Below are 17,200 nucleotides of genomic sequence, written 5' to 3' on the forward strand. Positions count from 1 at the left end.
GCCTGGTAATTGTATGTTCAAACGTTAAACACTGTGACTTTCCTTTTGAATTTAACTGGAGTCTCTTGTTATTCGATGACTATTTATGTCCTTGAAATAAACATGTAAAAATTCGGAACTATGAGGGTCCAACTTTGTGTCGTATTTTCGTCTACTGAAGATGTTACTTCCTGAAAGGACTTAGGGTAATCGAATCAACACATTGTTCGTTCATATTGTTGATCATACACGTCGCTTGGCCAGTGTCCTGGAACGTGAAACATTAATCGGAGATAAAACTGGGTAGGAGGACCAGTACCTATTCCAGACGAGGGGGTGGGAAGGAAGTGGTCATCGCCTTAATTAGGCACCATCCCGGCACTTGCCTGTAGAGGTGGGAACCACGTAAAACCACATCGAGGATGGCTGTGGCGGGAATCAAACCCCCTCTACTCAGTTGCCATCCCGAGGATAGTGGACCCCGTTCCAGTCCTTGTACCACTTTTCAAACTTCGAGGCAGTGCCGGGAATAGAATCCGTTCTTCCGGGCTGGCAGTTAATCACACTAACCACTACGTCACAGAAGCGGGCATAAGGTGCATGCAATTGTAAATTAATATGATAGCCTTCGGTACCTGCTGAATAAAATAACGGATGAGTAAATGGCTCTACGCGTATATCATTATTCTTCAAATGGATTTTCATTAAGGTCGGACATGAATATTTTGTGGGAGATTAAGATCACTGTTTTGGTCTTCCTAGAAACCCCAATCAAAATGGGGATTTTGAAATGATATTGGCTCTAGAACCTACCCATGAATAGGTGGATTCTATATATGAAGTTTGGTTGAAATATATCCAGTGTATCTTTATTTATAAGTACGCAAACAGAAAAAACAGACTAACCGGCAAACAGACAGACACCAAAGCTACAAAAATACAGTATGTAGACGGTCATTATTACACCTGAGGCAGTTAACTATACAAATATTTAAAAAACTTAATCAATGTACAGGCACAAGGTCATTAAGGTTTTATATATATATAGATACTCCAGTTAGAAAAATGCTGCCATTGGTGTCAATTGTATTTTGATGCTTGTTGATGATGCTTGTTGTTTTAAGGGGCCTAACATCGAAGGATATCGGCCTTAATTGTATTTTTAAATGAGGAGTAAATAATACAATCTTGTGAATAAATGAGTCATTTTAACTAAAAGTAAATATATATTTTAAAAAAAGGGTGCATTGGGGGCAAGTTTCTTACCTATTTAATCAGAAAATGCAAATTGCTTTGAGGAATGTATGTTCAGTCCGTCAGCGATTCCGCTGGTGGGATCCTCAACAGCTCTGCCATCAGCTGTCATAGATGGCCTAGGCATCACTGAAGAGGCGTACTAGGGAAATGAGGAGTGAGGTAGTTTCCCGTTGCTTTCCTCACCAAGCCAGAGTTGCTATTACATATCAGTCTGCCAAGCCCACTGAAATGCATACACCAACCGACCCTATGAGGAACATTTCACACCATTCATAGCAGGGACTGGCTGCATAAGGATTGGCATTACTAGCATCACTCATACCTCAGTCACTTTCATATTGTCAAAGCCAAGGATAAGACAGAGACAGACCTATGAAAGTAACGAAATTGCTCTAGCCGATACCAGAAGACATAGTGGACTGTAAACACTACGTCCTGCCAGCAAAGAACTGAAAATATCACTTTTCATTCTTAGTCATCCAACTCCAGCTACAATTTCTAAATGATTCTATAATCTTAAATAAATAAGAATAGAGAGCACATTAAATAACTGAGTGTTAATAATATTGACTAACTAAAGATTATGAGTTTCCTCTTATCTAAATAATTTGAGAGGTGAAAGTTGATATTACATGCACCGTCACTCTAAATTACGGCAAAATTATAACTCAGCGAATAGGTTTATGTAGAACTTCAAATAAGATTTTATTGGCTAAAGGAATTTGTCTTTAAACAGGGCACGAGACGATACTGTAATAAAGTAAGACATACACATGCCATTTCCCGTCTTCATCAAAGGTTCTCCTCATATTTATCCTTGACTCAAAGTAAAATCAGAGACGATCAGTCCCATGTTCTCGTCTCATATCCTTTAGCTTGCCCGCTTCATGTAGTCTTTGCTTTGTCAAAGCGGCCCATATATATTACTCTCGTATCTCTCATAAAGCTTTCCCTTTTCCTCTTGTCCAACATTTCTCTCACTTTTCTACAAACACGAGCACTCATTGCCTAACTATTCTCACCATAATTACGTTTCCCTTTGTCCCATTCTCCTTTCATAAAGTCCTTCGTCTTTTTGCATCATATATTCTGCTACGTGTCACGAACGATGTAACCTAAATACACATTACCGGGGATGATGTTTGTTGTCAAATTTTCTATTTTTTTTACAAATCCTCCCGCTATGAAGGAAATGGTCGACGAACATATCAGAAATCAGTGGGAGTTGCAACGAAATTTCCTTCCGATATTTCCGTCACAAAAAGGATGGTTTTAAATTTATATTTTGTTAATAACTCTCATTAAATTTTCAGCCACTCTCCGTCTGGCTCCATGCCTAAGTGACCAGCATGCTAGCCTTTGGTTTAACGGATCCGGGGTTCAATTCCCGGCTCAGTCGGGGATTTTCACCTTCGTTGATTAATTCTTCTGGATCGGGGTTGAATGTTTGTGCCGTCCTCAACCTTAGAATGCATCCTAGGTGAGGCCACATTCTCACAGATTCACAAGTCGCCCCTGGGCGTCAATTTCAAAGACCTGCACCAGGCCTATCCGTAGACTGTAAGGAACTAATATTAGCAATTCTCCCTCTCTTGTAACAAATTGTTTCTTGCAGGAATTGAAACTTTCTCATACACATAAATATAGGCTATCTGGTGAATAAGCCGTCCCTGTTTCTTTGGATATATGCAACACGCAATTCATAATCTAACGTGAAAACATCTCCCCTGTCGTGTGTACTGTAGGTACGTGGCTTGAAATACGTGTATTCGTTGTTGACAAACAAGTAATAAGGAGGTAATAATGAATAATGAATCATCTCATAGAACCATGCTGTGCGTATACAGGAATACGCATGCTGATCGGAAAGCGCATTGATACCGAAATATTACGGCAAAAGAGCAACCTTGTGTCGGTGCGACGTAAAGCCCCTAGCAAAAAAAAAAAAAAGAGCAACCACAACAGACTTTTCCGTGACGGGAGTGATTAATTGGTATGGGTATGTTATGTATTGGGAGGCTCAAATCCAACGCGTTTATGCGTTTATTTCAATACCATGTGAGCCACAATAATGAAGACAATTAGTAATTGATTATGATCACATATCACACTACTCCACTATGTTTGCATGTTAGGTAGAATCAGCTCTTACATCCGAGGTGGGATGGCATGTTGGATGCACATTTGATTCCTTGACCCATATTAACCTGATCAATGCAGAAAGGGCTCAAAATGGTTGGTATGCAGGTTTTTTCTCAACTGTATTATGCTAAGTACCTTTGCTATCGTCAGACGTCAATGGAGCGAACCGTCATTATGTCACTTGGACACCTTTAAACCCTTGAAAACGCATCTGCGTTTGAATCAAAATAAAACGAAATATTTAAACAATTTTGCAGTCATTACGATCGGAACAACATCTGAAAATCAACAATACTTGTACAGCATAGGTTGTTTTCGCGCTTTTTAAATTCACTTTCACAAGGTCATTTACTTCATTTATTAATCTGCCCGAAATAGCAACTGACCATAAGAATCCATAATACAGCAACTTTATACATTAATAGCTGTCATCGGTCATGGGCAACATATATATTAGTACTGATGTGGTCTAGAGTGTTGTTGGTGTATTGTTCACGTTGCACATCAAACTTGGTATGTTGAGAAATCAAGGTACAAGGTCTGAACCCATTCAATATCAAATCCAGTTCAGAGAGGCGAAAAGATAACAGAAATATACATGTATTTACCATACACAAGAGGTACACAGAAAACATCTTATCAACAGTCATCATAGGAGAGACAGGCAAAGTTACACAATGCAGTTGCTCAGGGAAGCGGAAGATATGGACTCACTAGAACCCAATTGTCGTCGGGATCCGAAAATTATGAAATAGTATTACCAAATATGATACCATCATTTCAAAATAAGGAGTAATGAGGAGTGAAATTCACAAGTAAATAGCTTAAAGTAAATGAATGACAGAATAAATTCCAATCAACAAGAGAACTAACTTTTAAAGTTGTATTCAGGTGTACTCGAAAACGAGATACATACTTAAGATACACAGCATGAATAGCGTAACTTACAAGATTTTAACATATGATTTACATCATCATTAATCGATATGCCAAATTAATCAAGCCTGACCGAATATTTACAAGGTATGATGACCAGCGATGACATATAACTTAAATAATTAGTACCTTCTGGCAAGATAGCGAATCTGTAATCTTTTCTATTAGAACTCCATCTATTGCCCATACAAATTAATATATTTTACTAGACTATATTTTTATTTTGTAATATTTTTAAACGTCATTATTGGCCAGAATTACCCGAGTGAAATATTGTTCATTAAATTCAGTGAAGCGTACTTTATATTTTTAACATAATTTTTGTATAAATTGCATATTATATAATTGCACCGTGCTTATTTTATTAGTAACCTATTTATACCTTATTCAAAATTATGTTGACAGGAATTGCCTTTCTGTGTTTTCAGAAAACATCAGAATTAAATTTACTTCAATAGTGATGATTTAAATTTCGTTTTAAATTTATATTAATTGGAAGTTCATTTTCGTCACGCCCAATATTTGTTTTATGTTTTTGCTCACAGGAATCTCAAAATATACAATGACTGAATTTTAAGTCTTTTACCCGGAAGCTGATTGAAGCCTCATATTTCTTTACCAGTTGTTAGGCGGTTATAGGAAAACATCAAAAATCTAAGCGGAGTGAAGAATTTTGTCATTGCTTTCCTCACTGGGCCGAAAAAGTGCTAGTGCAGTACGAATGGCCGTACGAGTTACACCTTTCACAATGTCCAGATGCACCAGTGCTCCGAATGTCATTACTCAACACCACACACCTCAGCAGCTTCCAAATTGTTACAGCCATAAATGAGACAAAGGTTTAGGTGGAAGCTACATTTTATTCTAACCTATACAAAGAAGCACATGCAAAACTAATGCATTCATTTAGAAGGAGCAACAGGCGGAAACAAATGACTGAGAAGTAACAAGTTGATAATTACGAGTTTCTCTATGGAGTCTGAGTGAACAGCTTAGTGGCAACAATTTATATTCAAAAAACGTAATTACGTGAACTATAGGTTTAAATTAGGGTTTCGCTTAGTCAGCCTCTGTATTGTTTATGAAATAATCGTCTTATAGATTTCATAACCAAATGGAGGAATCAACTTATTCCTCATTTATAGAAGTGCTGCATTGAAATATTCACAATGAGACCTCAGAGATAACACCGTCGGCCATGATGGCTACCAGCCGACTACTGTTCATGCATGAACTATTTTAAATATTTAACAAATACATTCGCTTGACATAAAAATTGATTTGTATATCACTTTAAAGCCGAGATTCCAAAGATGATTGTAGATTTAAAAAAAAGAAAATTGATTTTGTGACCCTAAATCTATATTCCAGGTCCCCTTAATCATTTTCATTACAGTTTCATGCATTACCGAACAATATTTTCCTGTTAATGGTCAATTTAAACTCAGGTACAAATGGACATTTGCAGGCGAATGCGTTTAAACGGAGGGAACAGGCACAGTCACATATCAGCAACGCAAGAGAGAATACCATACGTCAAATACAGGTTCAAATAACATATATAATATCCACTCACGCGCATTATACAGAGAGCATCAACACATGCTTACGATGTTTCACTCTAGGAGATGGCGATCAATGGCGCTGAGTAGGTACTGTCGTTGTAATCTCGTTCGGATTATGATGTCATTGTACTCATAAAGTTAGAATTCAAGAAGACAAACTGGAACAAATGTTCGTTTAAAGGAAGATGAATTACAGTGTGGAACAATTTATCAAGGGAGATGTTCGATAATTTCCTATGTGTGTCTATGTATGTTCAGTATTCAGCCCTAAGGCTGATTGGATCCTCAACAGCTCCACCATCAGCTGTCATAGAAGGCCTAGGCATCGCTTAAGAGGCGTAATACGGAAATGAGGAGTGAGGTCGTTTCCCGTTGCTTTCCTCACAGAGCCAGACGTTGCTATTACATATCAGTCTGCCAAGCCCACTGAAATGCATGCACCAACCGACCCTATGAGCAACGTTTTCTCACCATTCATAGCAGGGACTGGCTGTATAAGGAATGGCATTACTATCATCGCTCATACCTCAGTCACTTTCATATTGTCAAAGCCAAGGACAAAACAGAGACAGATCAATGAATGTAACAAAATTGCTCTAACCCATACCAGAAGACATAGTGCACTGTAAACACTAGGTCCTGCCAGCAAAGGCACGATAATTTTCTACTTTTTGAAATCATTTTTCGGTAACAAAAGACTAAGTAAACAATAGATAGGATTGTCACCTGGGCCACGGACTTAAATGCATATAATCTGTGAATGATGATGATGATGACGATGATGATGACGGTGATGATGATGATGATGATGATGATGATGATGATGATGAAGCTGGTCTGGTGGTCATGTTCGTTAAGGCGTTGAAGTCTAAATGGTCTGACATCGTGGTTAGCCGGTTTGAGTCCCGTTGGTCGAAACTAATTCACCATCACAATGTTGGCCTGCAGAGTAGGGGATGTGGTGGTATACCGTTTATAATCATTAGATTGCGTGCCAAAAGCCTGGATTAAATTCCAAACATATCCGCAGTGCTTGTATAGAGTGAGGGCATATGACGCTGTTGATGGTGATTCTTCCGTCGGATTGGGACGTTAAGCCTTGAGCAGATCCCTTGGTGCTATTCTACATGAGGATTCTATCTGCCGGTAACGGGTTTCACCCTCTCCCTTCCTAATGCCATATATCACGTCATAATTTCATCTCATTAACCCCTCTGATGAGGATGACGTCAGGAAGGGCATCCGGTCATAAAAACCTGCCACGACAGATTCATCTCAAGTCATACCCGACCCCGTATGGAAACGGGACAAGGACTGGACACACAGCATGATGATGATAATGATGATGAGCTGCGCTATTATTTTCCTTGTCATGTGTGTTTGAAAGCAACAGTCTTGCTACGGAATTTAGTACATTTTTGCGAGAAACAGGAACGAAACACACACAAAAGAACTGATAAAACAACTCATTATGGCCTTCTTTACCTGCCAAGATTATGCTGCCCAGCCAGATGTCCAACAGATACTGCAGTACCACGTGGTCAGCGTAACGTCATCTCAGACCTAACGCTATGCTTTCTTGACTGTGTCAACTTTTTATTAGATCTCACGAGTGAAAACAGTTTCAGCTCTCAGACGAGAATTTAAATCATTAGAGTGGGCGGGAATCGAACTCGACGGCTCTTGGTGATTCATGTTACCCTTTCGCGCTACCCCTTTGTCGGTGAATTAACATGAACTATAACCAGTATTGATTGCAGGAAGTCAGCCGTCAGTCAGTGAGCTCTTTGTTAACCTTATAAGACAACGTATAGCGTCCTTGCGTCTCGAAATACCGCTATGTGACAATGTTGAGGGGAGGAATACTGACCGGCAGCACATGTATCACTTAGAAGGAAAATTCGTTGATAATCTTCAAGTAATACTGAACCTTAGACGACAGAAACTTTCTATTCAGAGTTCTAAGCGGTAATATTGTCATATAGCGGTTTTTCTAGGTGCAGCGACGATATATTTCGTTTCGTACTATCTAGCAGCAGTGACACGAAGGACCAAATATGACTTAAATTAGTCTTTTTTGAGCCGTACGGCAGTCATATAGGAAGTACTGATCGCTGTGGGCAGAATGTCTGTGTATATCGGACGTCCATGAGAGGGAATAAATGATACTTCCCAATCATTGCTCATCTGTAAGATATCGCTGCCATTTATACAGGTGTAATGAAGAGAATATATATCATCTCTGTTTCTGGTGAAAAGTTGCTACAGGTATTCCGGAACCAAAACAAACCAGCAAATATAAGCCTTCCAAGGTATGGAAAATGGTATCCCGGCATGATGGATAAGAGGGCTATGTTTCTGATTTCCCAGTAGACATTCATACGGACAATATGAAGCAAAGGAAACGGAGGTTGTGCCAGGAGAAAGCAACCATAATGTGCCTAAAGTGCGATCTGCTCCACCAAGTCAGATGTTTTATTTCTTTTCACACACAGTGAAGCGATTGTTAAAAAATATTAATTTATATCCACAGTAAATATTATATTATAATATTTATTTCCTTCGGTATGTTTCCAATTGTTTCTGACCGAGCGAGTTGGCCGTGCGGTTAGAGGCACGCGGCTGTGAGCTTGCATCCGGGAGATAGTGGGTTCGAATCCCACTGTCTGCAGCGCTGAAGAAGGTTTTCCGTAGTTTCCCATTTTTATACCAGTCAAATGCTGGGGCTGTACCTTAATTAAGGCCACGGCCGCTTCCTTCTAACTCCTAGGCCTTTCCAATCCCATCGTCACCATAAGATCTATCTGTGTCGGTGCGACGTAAAGACAATAGCAAAAAAAAAATGTTTTTTGAATGAAGGTCTTGAAACATACCATTCCTAAACAAATACCAATAAACAGAAATTCTCAAAATGTATAGATTTTTAACGTAATTCTATAATATATTTTAGTAGTTTTATATTTTCGGATATCCACGACATTCATTTGGGTACGATCGCGATCAGAAGAATTTCGGGTGGAAAGGGATACAGGTAAAGTTTGGGCGAAGATTTTAGCCAACCCTGAGGATGAAGGAGAAGTAACCAAGCCAACGTCACATGTGTTCGTCATCCAGGAGGTGTGGCCTGTCCCCGTTACGCACTCAGAAGTCACTTCCAACACCATTTTCTTGGGAACTGATTAAGATGTTTCTATGGTTAAATATTCTGGCTATTCTGGCTTCTTCTAATCAAGGAAAACAATCAATTACCTGTACTTTACTTTGAAAAAATTGCACGATGTAATCTCGCCCCAATTTAGTTGTATGATCAACGCTCCATAGGAACGGTTTTCCAAACACTCTTGCTATTAACAAAGTAATGAAGAACAATTCTTTCCGTTTTTCCATTATTAGGTCCTCGATTAATTTGAATTGCTAGAAAAATGTTATTTTTATGTAAAACTAGCGCACTGTTTAAAATAATACAAAACAATTAATTTCATGTGCAGGTAGCGTTCATTTCAGTTATTTACATTCTACTTACAAAATGTACTCCTTTGTTTCTTTTAAGACATTTTACTGTGATATTATGAGAATATATTTATTATTACCTACCAATATTTTTTGGATTGTGAATAATATTCTTCATTTACATGTCTTTTAAATATAAGCACCGATCTGTCTTGTATATTTTACGACATTTTATCCCATTTCATATCTATGCCATTTCCCATATTTATATTAAGAAAAGCGAATGGTATAATATTTCAGTAAGAGGGTACGTCCTAAATCTTAATCTGAAACAGTTACCTTCTTTTATCTTAATTTCTTGCGTTCAAATGTGACATCCGTATACATTTTAGTGCAAAGTAATTCTTCTTTTGACAGTGTCTGCATGAGTATTAAGTAGTTTAATTTAATAAGGCCAATATTGACGAACATATGGGTAATTCTTTCCTACAGTGGCTGAACGCGATAATAATAATAAAGTCACGGTAGAGACCGCTATCATTCCAGCCAGCCTATGCACACAAGTTTTTTTTTGCTAATTGCTTTACGTCGCACCGACACAGATAGGTCCTATGGCGACTATGGGACAAGAAAGGCCTAGGAATGTGAAGTAAGTGGCCGTGGCCTTAATTAAGGTACATCTGTTGCCTTCAAGAACTGTCCTCATTCCCTTCCCTGGTCGTTGTCAAGCCAGGGGGGACGTGCGGGCAGGCGGGCAGCAAGTACCTTCCCCTCCGCGTGTTTCGTTCATGCTAGATATACCGTACTTCACTCTGTCCACCTCCCCTTCACTCTTCAGATGTGTGCATGTGTTTCGTGCCTAATGTGACCAATGAGAGAGAATGTATAAGCAGGTACTGGGTGGTTCTGAGGGCTGTACTGATTTCTTGCCTGAAATGAATATTTCTGGCTATGAGATACTAACGTTCTCGAGTGTACATAGCATTAACATATGCTTGTCACGTATGAAAATACATTTCTCATGAAAATGTAGCCACATTAACTCGACTTCCTTCCAGAAAGATGCCCTTTAGTGCAAAACTTACGAAGTTACATGAAACAGTTAATATGCCATTATTAAGCATCCCCAGAAAAAATATAAACACAACGTTTGAGAGTTTCTAAAAATAATCAAGAATACCTGGGTTTATCTTACTCTCAAAATTGTCAATGAGTTCTCCATTCAAAATTTATAAAATCTGACTCGGCTTTCATGTTCATTCCTCTGCAGTGCTCATTCATCTTCCATGTCCTACTTTTCGACTTCTTCGAAATTCTCATCTATATTTTTCTTACTTTACATCCACCATTAAACCACTTCCCCTTTGTCAGTCCATTAACAAGGTCTTGCTATTTCTCTTCCTCATTTTACCTTTATACTTGCCCTTCCAGCTTTCACTTTCCTGCAGGTATTTTTTTAATTACATGTCGCTTTTCAGAACCCTCTGTATCGCTAAGCTCTATCTCCCTCCCACCCTGTGGCAAGTAGTGTTCGTCTCGTCCCTGTGATAAAGCCCCGGGGGCTGATTAGAGGGGCGGACCGCACAGAGAACCGACAGGACGACGCACGCGAGGCGAGCCGACGAGTTATGCGGGACAAGAACTCTTGTTCATTGCCAACTCGAACAGGCTAGCCAGCACTACCTTTCTAGTAGTTCTTCACTATCATGTACAAAGCATAGGCCTACTTTTCATGAAACTGCATATTCACAACGGTACTGAAATGTCCATTTTGAGAACATAAATATCTGTAGTAAAATTGACTGAAGTTCCAAAGAGATTCCTTCTCCATATTTGTTCATTTTAACGTTGAGAATGTGGAAGGATTTACAGTTGATTGAATATACTGTAAATGGTAATATAATGCAAGGAAGCTGAAATAAAAACAAGCATATAATGACATGTTTCGTTCAATCGAGTTGATCAAATATATATATATATATATAAATGTATCACATCAAATTAAAATGAAGTCACCTTGTAACTGAGTACAACTTGGTTTAGTGTAACGTATGACTTTATAGCCTTAACTTGACCTAGCAAAACAAAGCAAATAAATAAATATGATATTTTCAGAACCATAGTGGACGAAGTCCAATTGGTATATTTCGAAGAAATAAAGCCTATGTTTATAATAGGTAATTAATTCCCCTGAAATAGTAATGTAAATATAAATACGGAACTAGATACCGGTAGTGAGAACTATAGATTTCTTGTCGTCCTATGCTTGGAGTTTACAAAAAAATTACAATTAAAACTATACCATTGAAACCAAACCAAATCCCATGACACAACAGCCTCGAAGGCCAGTGGCCTACCAAGCGACAGCTGCTTAGCCCGAAGGCCTGCAGATTATGAGGTGGCGTGTAGTCAGCACAACGAAATCCTCTCGGTCATTATTCTTGGTTTTCTAGACCGAAGCTATATCACTTACCGTGGTTGAATTCATTCAAGGATTCAAGTACTGAATAAAGATCTTAGGATCATATTCTTCACTGCAATATTCAAAATCATTGTTCATTTTTGTTAGCTGTTTGATTCTTTGTCATTATTGTTATAAACATTTACTACTGTGTAGTATGGACTTCATTCGCTAATTCTTCTCCCTTGTTCTTTACAAAACTGCCGACTGCGAAACAGCAAATGAAATAACTTGGTTCGCTATGGCTATGGATACCTGATAAAATAAGGTAAGGGTTATTCTGCCCGAAGGCAGGTCCAAACCTCCGCAGAGGTGTGCCTGAGCCGGAGTTTACGTGCGGTAGCGTGGCCAGTTCCTTTCCGCTCCTCCATTCCCTTAGCCCCCCCCCCCCCCCACCAACAGCGCGTGGCAACCCATCCAACTCCTGACCACGCCCAATGTTGCTTAACTTCGGAGATATACGGGATCCGGTGTTTCAACACGGCTACGGCCATTGGCGCTAATAAGGAGACATGTTTAAAAATTGTAAACGTGCTCATGAAAAGGGAACTGAAAGCAAGTACTTCTTACTTATATTTGGAGAATAACGTTTAGTTTGTTCCTAATTAACCTGATATTCTTAGGTATTTTGATGAACATCGAATTCGAATACGTCTACTTCATTTGATGAAACATGTCATTCTGTGTTTAATAATGGTTTATTTCAGTGTTCGTGTCTTAAATTTTCGTGTACTATAATGTTCTAGTGACTGGAGATCTTTTAACATTCTCACTACTGAAATTCAGCATTGGGTAATATACCTCCTAACCAACTAGTTTAAACACTACTGAGTGGGCTGGTGGTGCTGTTAGGGTCGCACAGCTGTGAGCTTGAATTCGGGAGATGATGGGTTCGAATACTACCGTCGGCAGCCCTGAAGATGGTTTTCAATTTTCACACCAGGGAAATGCTGGGACTGTAAATTCATTAAGGCCACGGTTGCTCTCTTTTCAGTTCTAGCCATTTTCAAACCTTTGATGTGTTAATGCAACGTTAAAACACTAGCAAAAATAGTTTGAAAACTTTAAAAAGAAACCATATTAGAGATCCATAATTATCCAGTTAAACAACCAACATTTTAGAAACCACTCATTCTCTAACATCAAAATATATATACCGGTAATTTAGAACTCGTGTCGACAATGTCGGTGCTTAAAGGGGTCTACAAATGAACAAGACCTAAATAATGATTGTTGACAGAACCTAGAAATTAGCAAGCACAGACATCTGCAAAGAAATATAAAACGTATCATCACCGGGCGAGTTGGCCGCGCGGTTAGGAGCGCACAGCTGTGAACTTGCATCTGGGAGATACTGGGTTCGAACCCCACTGTCGGCAGCCCTGAATATGGTTTTCCAGGGTTTCCCATTTTCACACCAGGAAAATGCTGGGGCTGTACCTTAATTAAGGTCAAGGCTGCTTCCTTACAACTCCTAGCCCTTTCCTATCTTTGTCGGTGTGACGGAAAGCAACTAGCTAAGAAAACGTATCAGAAATGCTATACTTTGGTTCAGCCATTTCCAGTTCAGGAGGCCGTGCTTCTGAAATTGTGAAAAGAACACCTATGTCCAAAAAGTAATGACGAGTTTGTCCCATTATATAGCCGAGAGGTGGACTCTCCGTGCTACAGACCTGAAGAAAATCGATTCCTTTGAAATATGGTGCTGGCGACGAATGTTAAGTATGCCTCGGACAGCATTTCGCACCAATTATTCCATTATAAACCACATAAATCCCAGAATCAGATTATCATCAATAAGTAAACAAAGATTTTTATATGAGGCAGTCAAGTGAAAACCGAAAATCCGCTGCAACTTTTATTCAAAAGTAATTACTGAAAGCATTAATAGCCTGCATTTATGCCATTGGGAGACGAGACGGTCAGTTCCAGTTTTGTAAAAGAGGTAGGTCACTGACAGATCCACAACCGCACTCACTCTTGCACATCCGACGTCCACGAATGTCTTTCTCCCTCCGTAGTTCGTCGGTTTTCCGGGATAAGGCTACCAATCCGCCCCATCACATCAGGAGCAATCGCTCGATGGGCCTGTCCTGGGCGCGCATCGCCTTGCAGTGATGTGTGTCCTTCTCGGTATCTCCTATCCCACTCTTGCACACTCGTCATAGACATGAGTGTTCGCCATACACAGTAGACATGCGACGACGAGTTTTGCGTACTCCAGCACGCTCAGTCATCAGAAAACGAACCACACTTCTCTCCTCTTCCTTGCTTGCCTTCATTTCTACAGTTAGACGAATACAGTAGACCAGCCCGTGCACCAACAAAAACATAACCCAACAACTGTGTGCACCTGCAATTCCTCTACCACAGCGATGGTAGTATCGATACGTAACAACTGTGTTGCTACCTTTCACGCGTAATATGTGTTATGGCAGGTGTTCGGTTTTTATTTGACTGTCACTTATACAATTCCTTGGACACACTATGCTACGTGGGAATGACAGCATTGAAAACCTTATCTTCTTTGACATATTACCGGCAAGAGAGATCGTGGACGAGTTTCCACTCAATGGTTGAACATTATCATGAATATAAGTGGGTTGAAACTCTTTAATGCAGCACGTTCAGCCGAGGATTGCAAGAGATGTATACAACTGGATCCTCAGAACTGAGTGAACAATAAGAGAAGAAAATTAGAACACTGAACTCACTACAGAATTATGGCACTCGCATCTTCACTTCAAGCGCTGCGCCGGTATATTTCTTAAAATTTCTTACCCTGTCTGATAACGGACAGACTTGGCTATTCACTATTAAAGCACTGCCTGTAAAATACTGTATTAGACAAGATCAAATTAACAAAAAAACTCAACTTGTTTCAGAACTGACTGACGCCAACCCTGTATGGAGGGCTACATTCAATATTTCATGTTTCTGTGGCGGTTACCGGGGTAATGAACTGTGTGTATATGAAAAGATATGTATTGAGACGCAAACACAAAAATACAGTGCCCGAGTCAAAATACTAACCAGACGTACCTAACATACTCGGATTAGCCGGTAATCGACTCCAGGACTCTCTGAACCGAAGACTCGTGCGCTGATCATTTAGCTAAAGACCGGAATTAAGTTAATTACAAGTACTCATACTCTGAACCTTTAGTAATGTAGACTGTCAGGAAAGCCGCGTGGAAACAAACAAATAAAAAACGAACGAACGTACAAACAAACAAATAAGGCTGATAATCAGAGCGGCCAAAGTCCCTCAATTAATGAAGCTACCCCTGCAAGAATAAAAAGTAAAAATCATCAGCATGCCATATTAATGAACACTCGTATATTCACTTATATAAATATAATTCTTCAGCTGATATTTAGTGTTTTGTTTAGGTACTGTGTGGTCCGTTTCCTTGACGCCTGTTGGTAATGCACATTGTACCGTATTACGTCGTTACAACGTAATGCGCAGGGAGCGGATAAGCTGGGGATCATAGGGTCTCTATTCCGTTAACTTATTCATTGTTAGCAGCCCAAACTGTAATCTCTACAATTTTCCAATTTTGCTACACAAGGTTGAGTTAGGTGCAGCACGCGAAGCGATGTACGATACAGCTACACCTTGTTTCCAAAGTCACATACCTTTTCTGTTCGCAGGAAGCATGGAACTTCCCAGTGCGAAAGCTGGCTTGATATCCACATTTCTACCATCGCTGTCATAGAAAGATCCATCCATTATTGAAGAGGCGTACTAGGGAAATGAGGGATGAGGTAGTTTCCTTTAGCTTTCCGCACCGAGTCAGAAAGTAGAATTCAACCCTAGTCTAAGCAACCCTATAACAGCCATCGTATAGCATCGCAGGAGCTAGCTCCGAAACGAATTGTACATCTAGCATCGCCCAAAGCTCAGTTACTTATCAATTTCTCATTTCCAAGGATAAGATCGATGAAAGTAACAAACGTATTGTAGCCCATGTCAAAAGACAGAGCGTAGTGTATAGATAATAATCTCGCTGGAGAAGAAAAGTGGGCTGCATGTCTAATTAGTGCTATTTTACTAGGTAATATATTGACAATAGCGTACGTAACTGTATGTCCGACTCATTGACCGGATGGTCAGCGTTGAGACGTTCGGTTCAGAGGGTCCCGAGTTCGATTTCCGGCTGGGTTGGGGATTTTGTTCGCGTATATTAATTCTTCTCACTCGAGGACTGGGTGTTTGTGTTTGTCCCAACACATTCCTCTCCACATTCAGACAACGCACTACACTACCAATCATCACAAAAACAGGCATTAGTGATGACTTCCCTCCATATAGGGTTGGCGTTAGAAAGGGCATCCATCCGTAAAACAGGGCCAAATCCACATGCGCACCTGCGACCACACAAATGTGGGGAAAAGATAAAAGAAGAAAAAGGTCATGCAACTATAATCACTCTATTGCTGGTGGTGATGATTACAGTTTTAAGGGAAATACATTATTATGGTGCCTCCAGACTGAGGTATGAGGCCGAAATATGAAGTAAAATAACGTTCTGTTCAAGTCCTTCTCTGGACTGCGTATGCATACGTGCAGGAGACTATTTCAGATGTGCAGAGCATCCAATAGACTATGATGTCAGGTATACCATGATAAGAATATATTTAAGGCAACATAATAACGCTTCTAGGGGAGCCTCCGTGGCTCAGACAGCAGCGCGTCGGCATCTCACCGCTGGATACTGTGGTTCAAATCCCGGTCACTCCATGTGAGATTTGTGCTGGACAAAGCGGAGGCGGGCCAGGTTTTTCTCCGGGTACTCCGGTTTTCCCTGTCATCTTTCATTCCAACAACACTCTCCATTCTCATTTCATAGCATCTATCAGCCATTAATAAACCACTTTGGGAGTGGCGACCCCATCGTACTCATCATCATCATCATCTGTTTACCCTCCAGGTTCGGCTTTTCCCTCGGACTCAGCGAGGGATCCCAACTCTACCGCCTCAAGGGCAGTGTCCTGGAGCTTCAGACTCTTGGTCGGGGGATACAACTGGGGAGAATGACCAGTACCTCGCCCAGGCGGCCTCACCTGCTATGGTGAACAGGGGCCTTGTAGGGGGATGGGAAGATTGGAAGGGATAGGCAAGGATGAGGGAAGGAAGCGGCCGTGGCCTTAAGTTAGGTACCATCCCGGCATTCGCCTGGAGGAGAAGTGGGAAACCACGGAAAACCACTTCGAGGATGGCTGAGGTGGGAATCGAACCCACCTCTACTCAGTTGACCTCCCGAGGCTGAGTGGACCCCGTTCCAGCCCTCGTACCACTTTTCAAATTTCGTGGCAGAGCCGGGAATCGAACCCGGACCTCCGGGGGTGGCAGCTAATCACGCTAACCACTACACCACAGAGGCGGACCCCATCGTACTAATAA

This window comes from Anabrus simplex, chromosome 1 (genome assembly GCF_040414725.1).
Source record: "Anabrus simplex isolate iqAnaSimp1 chromosome 1, ASM4041472v1, whole genome shotgun sequence".
Classification (NCBI taxonomy): domain Eukaryota; kingdom Metazoa; phylum Arthropoda; class Insecta; order Orthoptera; family Tettigoniidae; genus Anabrus; species Anabrus simplex.